Genomic DNA, 6216 nt, shown 5'->3' on the forward strand with positions numbered 1-6216 from the left:
GTAAATTGCGACCTCTCCTATACACAATACGTGGTGGATATTTAAATTCAGCCGGCAAAGCTGGGTCCGATGATAAAATATGCCAGTGTTTCTTGACCACCTCTCCCACTTTTCGCGAATTCAAAGTATATGTAGTTGTGAACATTACGGAATGTTCTGTAGCTTTTGTGTCTCTTGTAGATTATTCTGACGTTTTTCATATGATGTACCCAATGACTAATGAACTTGCTATGTCCTCATTGAGATTATACAGAAGTGTTCAATACGCCTTATTTATACACTTTTGTAATATTTATGAATTGCACATTGTTATATTTGGTAGCACTTATTTATTTTCCTTTGCCTCCAACCCCCTTCGATGTGTAGAACGGATGTGGGTGGAGCCAGTTCTACATAAGGGTGCAACTTTCAAAAAATCCCAAAAGCTCTGACGAAGGCCGTGTGGCCGATACGTAAGCTTATTAAATATCGGTGATACTATCAAGAGCAGTGTGCGGTTTCCTTTTCCTTCATCTTGTTCAATTGATGCCATGCACCTGCAAATAAGATTGCTCAGATGTGCGAGTGCCTTTTTGTATTTAAATCCCAATAGATTGACAACTTTTTAATATTTTATTATTAAAGATATTATAGGTTGTCATTGGGAAATAGGAAGTTGCCATATCTACAATATGTTTGTAACGTATACAGCGGGTGTCAGAAAGCAGGCGCGGAAGGTGAATTTAACAATGAACGGATGCAAAGGAACAAACATGAGAAGCGTACTGACCGTGGACAGAAAAACAACACCTCGGGACTGATGACAACTGAGGGCTAAATAAAAGGGGAGTAATCAGGGTAGTGATGAAGTCCAGGTGTGCCTAAATGATGGGTTTCCAGGACCGGTGGTTTGTGAACCGGCGACGTGGAGCGGGAGTAGACGTGACAATGTTACATGTGAACACTGTAAGATTATTAGCAAAGGTTCAACCAGGATTCAATTAACCATGTGTCGTGTCACGTGTGATTTTTGTGATTTAATTTGACATTTCTGTGTTCAAATGTTTTTCTCTTTGTCACTGCAGTAAATGTAGCGTTGAAAGGAGTGGCCAGCCAGTCATCACCGAATGGGTATGGCAATGCTCACAATGCCGTTGATGGGAACAGAGAATCAAACTATCACAAAAGATCCTGCACCCACACTGAACAGGAGACCAACCCCTGGTGGAGAGTGGACCTGCTGGATCTGTACAGAATGACAGCTGTCAACATCACCAACAGAGGAGATGTTGTTCCTGAGAGACTTGATGGTGCTGAGATCCGCATCGGTAACTCACTGGAGAACAACGGCATCAACAACCCCAGGTGATACATAGACATCTGTACATTGTTATGTTCTGTCTTGAAGGTGTTTGGATACGTTGGTCTTCATCCATGCTTCTGTAGATATATGTGAAACGCACTGAGTCTACAAAATATTAGGAACACCTGCTCTTTCCATGACAGACTGACCAGGTGAAAGCTATGATCCTTTATTGATGTCACTTGTTAAATCCACTTCAATCAGTGTAGATGAAGATGTGGAGACGGATTAAAGAAGGATTTTATAGACAATTGAGACATGGATTGTGTGTGGGCCTTTCAGAGGGTGAAAGGGCAAGACTAAAGATTTCAGTGCCTTTGAACGGGGTATGGTAGTACATAGGTGCCAGGCTGGCACACCAGTTTGCTGGATTTTTCATCAACAGTTTCCCATGTGTATCAAGAAGGGTCCACCTCCCAAAGGAAATCCAGCAAAATTGACACAATTGTGGAAATCATTGGAGTCAACATGGGCCAGCATCCCTGAGGAATGCTGTCGACACTTTGTAGAGTCCATGTTCCAACGAATTGAGGCTGTTCTGAGGGCAATATTAGGAAGGTGTTCTTAATGTTTTGTACACTGTGTATATTTAAGACTGATTGTATTCTGTGTGGTACATTGTGGAGCATCCTCATTCACTCTCATGCTCTCTCTCCCCCGGCCCCCCCTCTCTCTCCCTGCACCACCCCTCACTCTCTCTCTCTCCCCCACCCACTCTCTCCCCATCCCGTTTCCCTCTCTCCATCACCCCCGTTTCTCTCTAACACCACCCCCCCTCTCTCCACCACCACCACCTCGTTCTCTCTCTCTCCCCCCACCCCTCACTCTTTCTCTCACACTCACTCTCTCCCTCATGCCCTCCCCCTAACTCTCCCTCTCCCCGCTCCACCCATCACTCTCTCCACCCCCCCCTCTATCCTGCTCTCTCTCCTCCAGCCCCTCTCGCCCTTCCCCTCTCACTCTCGCCCTTCCCCTCTCTCTCCTCCACCCCTTCTCTCTCGATGTTTCTCTCTCTCTCTGTGTGTTTCACTCTCTCCTTCTGATGTGTTGTCATCTCGAACATCCCAGCAGGAGAGACCAACAGCTTCCAGTGTAATGAGATGAAGGGTCGCTATGTTGTTGTGGTCATCCCTGGACAGAACAAGATTCTCACTTTGTGAGGTGGAGGTTTACAGCATTCTTGCATGTAATTATCTGCAACTATCTTCACTTTTCACATGAAGCGTTAGGTGTATGTAGTTCACACTAGATCAGAACATTCAGTGCCTTCAAGAAAGTATACACACCCCTTAACTTTGAGATTTAAATAGATTTGTCTTTTTTTGTCAACGATCTACACAAAATACTCTAATGTCAAAGTGGAAGAAAAATTTGAAGTGAGAACCATTTTACCTTTGGATGGTTTTTCCTAGAACTAATGAACAGTTCCATCAGCCTTATTACCCTTTAAAATGTTATTATTTATGACAATACATTACATACAGAACCAGTCAAAAGTTTGGACACACCTACTCATTCCAGGGTTCTTATTTATTTTGACTGTTTTCTACATTGTTGCATAATAGTGAAGACATCAAAACTATGAAATATCACATAGAATTTTGTATTAACCAAAACAGTGTTGAACAAATCCAAATATATTTTATATTTGAGAGTCTTCAAAGTAGCCGCCCTTTGCCTTGATGACAGCTTTGCACACTAATAACTCAATAAGAATAACAATAACGAGGCTACAGTCGTGGCCAAAAGTCTTGAGAATGACACAAATATACATTTTCACAAAGTCTGCTGCCTCAGTTTGTATGATGGCAATTTGCATATACTCCAGAATGTTATGAAGCATGATCAGATGAATTGCAATTCATTGCAAAGTCCCTATTTGCCATGCAAATGAACTGAATCCTCCAAAAACATTTCCACTGCATTTCAGCCCTGCCACAAAAGGACCAGCTGACATCATGTCAGTGATTCTCTCGTTAACACAGGTGTGAGTGTTGATGAGGACAAAGCTGGAGATCACTCTGTCATGCTGATTGAGCTCAAATAACAGACTGGAAGCTTCAAAAGGAGGGTGGTGCTTGGAATCATTGTTCTTCCTCTGTCAATCATGGTTACCTGCAAGGAAACACGTGCTGTCATCATTGCTTTGCACAAAAATATTTGCCAGTAAGATTACACCTAAATCAACCATTTATTGGATCATCAAGAACTTCAAGGAGAGCGGTTCAATTGTTGTGAAGAAGGCTTCAGGGCGCCCAAGAAAGTCCAGCAAGCTCCCAGACCGTCTCCTAAAGTTGATTCAGCTGCGAGATCGGGGCACCCCCAGTACAGAGCTTGCTCAGGAATGGCAGCAGGCAGGTGTGAGTGCATTTGCACGCACAGTGAGGCGAAGACTTTTGGAGAATGGCCTGGTGTCAAGATGGGCTGCAAAGGAGCCACTTCTCTCCAGGAAAAACATCAGGGACAGACTGATATTCTGCAAAGGTACAGGGATTGGACTGCTGAGGACTGAGGTAAAGTCATTTTCTCTGATGAATCCTCTTTCCGATTGTTTGGGGCATCCGGAAAATAGCTTGTCCGGAGAAGACAAGGTGAGCGCTACCATCAGTCCTGGGTCATGCCAACAGTAAGGCATCATGAGAGCATTCATGTGTGGGGTTGCTTCTCAGCGAAGGGAGTGGGCTCACTCACAATTTGCCTAACACAGCCATGAATAAAGAATGGTACCAACACATCCTCCGGGAGCAACTTCTCCCAACCATCCAGGAACAGTTTGGTGACGAACAATGCCTTTTCCAGCATGATGGAGCACCTTGCCATAAGGCAAAAGTGATAACTAAGTGGCTCGGGTAACAAAACATCGATATTTTGGGTCCATGGCCAGGAAACTCCCCAGACCTTAATCCCATTGAGAACTTGTGGTCAATCCTCAAGAGGCGGTTGGACAAACAAAAACCGACAAATTCTGACAAACTCCAAGCATTGATTATGCAAGAATGGGCTGCCATTAGCCAGGATGTGGCCCAGAAGTTAATTGCCAGGGCGGATTGCAGAGGTCTTGGAAAAAGAAGGGTCAACACTGCAAATATTGACTCTGCATCAACTTTATGTAATTGTCAATAAAAGCCTTTGACACTTATGAAATTATTGTAATTATACTTCAGTATTCCATAGTAACATCTGACAAATATCTAAAGATACTGAAGCAGCAAACTTTGTGGAAATTAATATTTGTGTCATTCTCAAGACTTTTGGCCAAGACTGTAGATGAAGGGGAGGTGACAGGTTAAAGAATAATTTAAGATAATTGAGACATGGATTGTATGTGTGCTATTCAGAGGGTGAATGGGCAAGACAAACAATTTAAGTGGGTTTCATCTGGCAAGTAGAGTCAACTGTGAGGCTTGCAGAATGCTGAGAATCAACCGGGGCATCGCCATCTGGTGGTCTCTCTAAAGAGAACAGGCTCAGAGTCATTGGGATTGCATGTTTGCGGTAACATCAACCCAACCTCTTGCCTGCAAAAAAGCTATTTGGACACTCCTGGTGCAAAACAATATTTAATTTCAGAAAAGGAAAAAAATGGTTTAAGGTTAGGGTTAGTTTCAGGGTTATATTTTGCAGGTCAGGAATGTCCTTATAGCCTCTCCCTCTTGCCTGCAGAAATATGCCCTGGGCCATAGCCACGGGAAGTAGGGGTGCTGAGGTTGCAGCAGCACCCCCTAAAAAAAAAATGTGACACTTATTTTCCTCACAAAAAAATGGTGCACTGGGCCTGTATTAGTGGACAGATGATAGCCTTTGTCGTAAATTTGACAAAAGCTGGATCCCTTCTGAAGCGTGACATTTTTATTTCCAAAAAAATTTAGGTCTAGAAGAGAACTAACAAGTGCAGCGTTTCTCAAACTAGGTCATTACATTTTTTGCCTGAGCAGTACACAGCTGATTCAAATAGTCAACTAATAATTTATCTTTGAAAATGTGTCAATCAACTGCATAGTGTTAGAGCAAACATCAATATGTGCACCCATTGGTGTCCCAAGGACCACGTTTGGAAAACACTGCACCAAAAAATCTACATTTGTTTGTTTTCTTCCAGACCTAAATATTTGACTTCTGATGTGATTCAAGCACTGACATGGACTCTCAAAATGCAATATATATTTTTTTATCCCTAAACAATTGTACTTTTGATAGTGAAAAACTAAAACTCTAAACCATAAAATAAACATTTTGAAAACATAATTTGGGGGCCCACCTTAGCATTGTTTATTAACCAATATTTTACCAGGAATATTGACAGTGTACTACTTTATCTTCTATACTTACGACTTGGGGAAGAATTTCACGGGAGAGAAGAAAAGGACGTTCCTATTTGAAAGCTAGAATAAAATGAGTAGCTTAAGACATGTTTCTTTTTTTTAAGTAGCTCTCATGCTAGAAAAGGTTGTAGACCCCCATCGAGAGAATATAGTAGACGGTTGCTGTAAAAAAGTGATTGATCAGTTTTTCCTGTGTTTATGTCCTATTAAGGACATCCTGTTCGGATGTTCTCACGCTATTTAGGGTGTGCTTATGTAACTTGATAGTGCAGCTGTTTCTTTGAAGTAAAGCAAATGTTTGAAAACATTTTTTTTGCCTGATTGTGTGGTGTAGTGACCTTCTTGAACTTAAAGAAAATGTGATTGAATATTTGAAACAGTTGGGAATTTTTGTAGTGAACTTATGATGCTGTTGTGTAGTGAGCTTGTGACCCCTTCTAGAATGAAAAAGTAATTTCCGTGTAGGTCTGAGTATTAGTAAGTGTTAGACTTGTCCTGTGAACACTACGAACGACAAGAAACCTCAAGAGAGATAAACCATTGGTCTCCTAG

General features: G+C 42.1%; 1 long non-coding RNA gene across 2 annotated transcripts; it reads left to right on the forward strand.

Moving 5' to 3' along the window:
- The first annotated feature begins 632 nt into the window (after positions 1-632).
- On the forward strand, positions 633-5969 carry LOC139561693 (uncharacterized). Of its 2 annotated transcripts, none has more exons than XR_011672193.1 (3): positions 633-945; positions 1065-1344; positions 2411-5969. It is a non-coding gene; the product is annotated as an uncharacterized lncRNA (long non-coding RNA). The 2 variants fall into 2 exon arrangements; XR_011672194.1 differs by having other exon boundaries at positions 2414-5969.
- The last annotated feature ends 247 nt before the right edge of the window (positions 5970-6216 follow it).

This window comes from Salvelinus alpinus, chromosome 31, assembly GCF_045679555.1.
Source record: "Salvelinus alpinus chromosome 31, SLU_Salpinus.1, whole genome shotgun sequence".
Classification (NCBI taxonomy): Eukaryota; Metazoa; Chordata; class Actinopteri; order Salmoniformes; family Salmonidae; genus Salvelinus; species Salvelinus alpinus.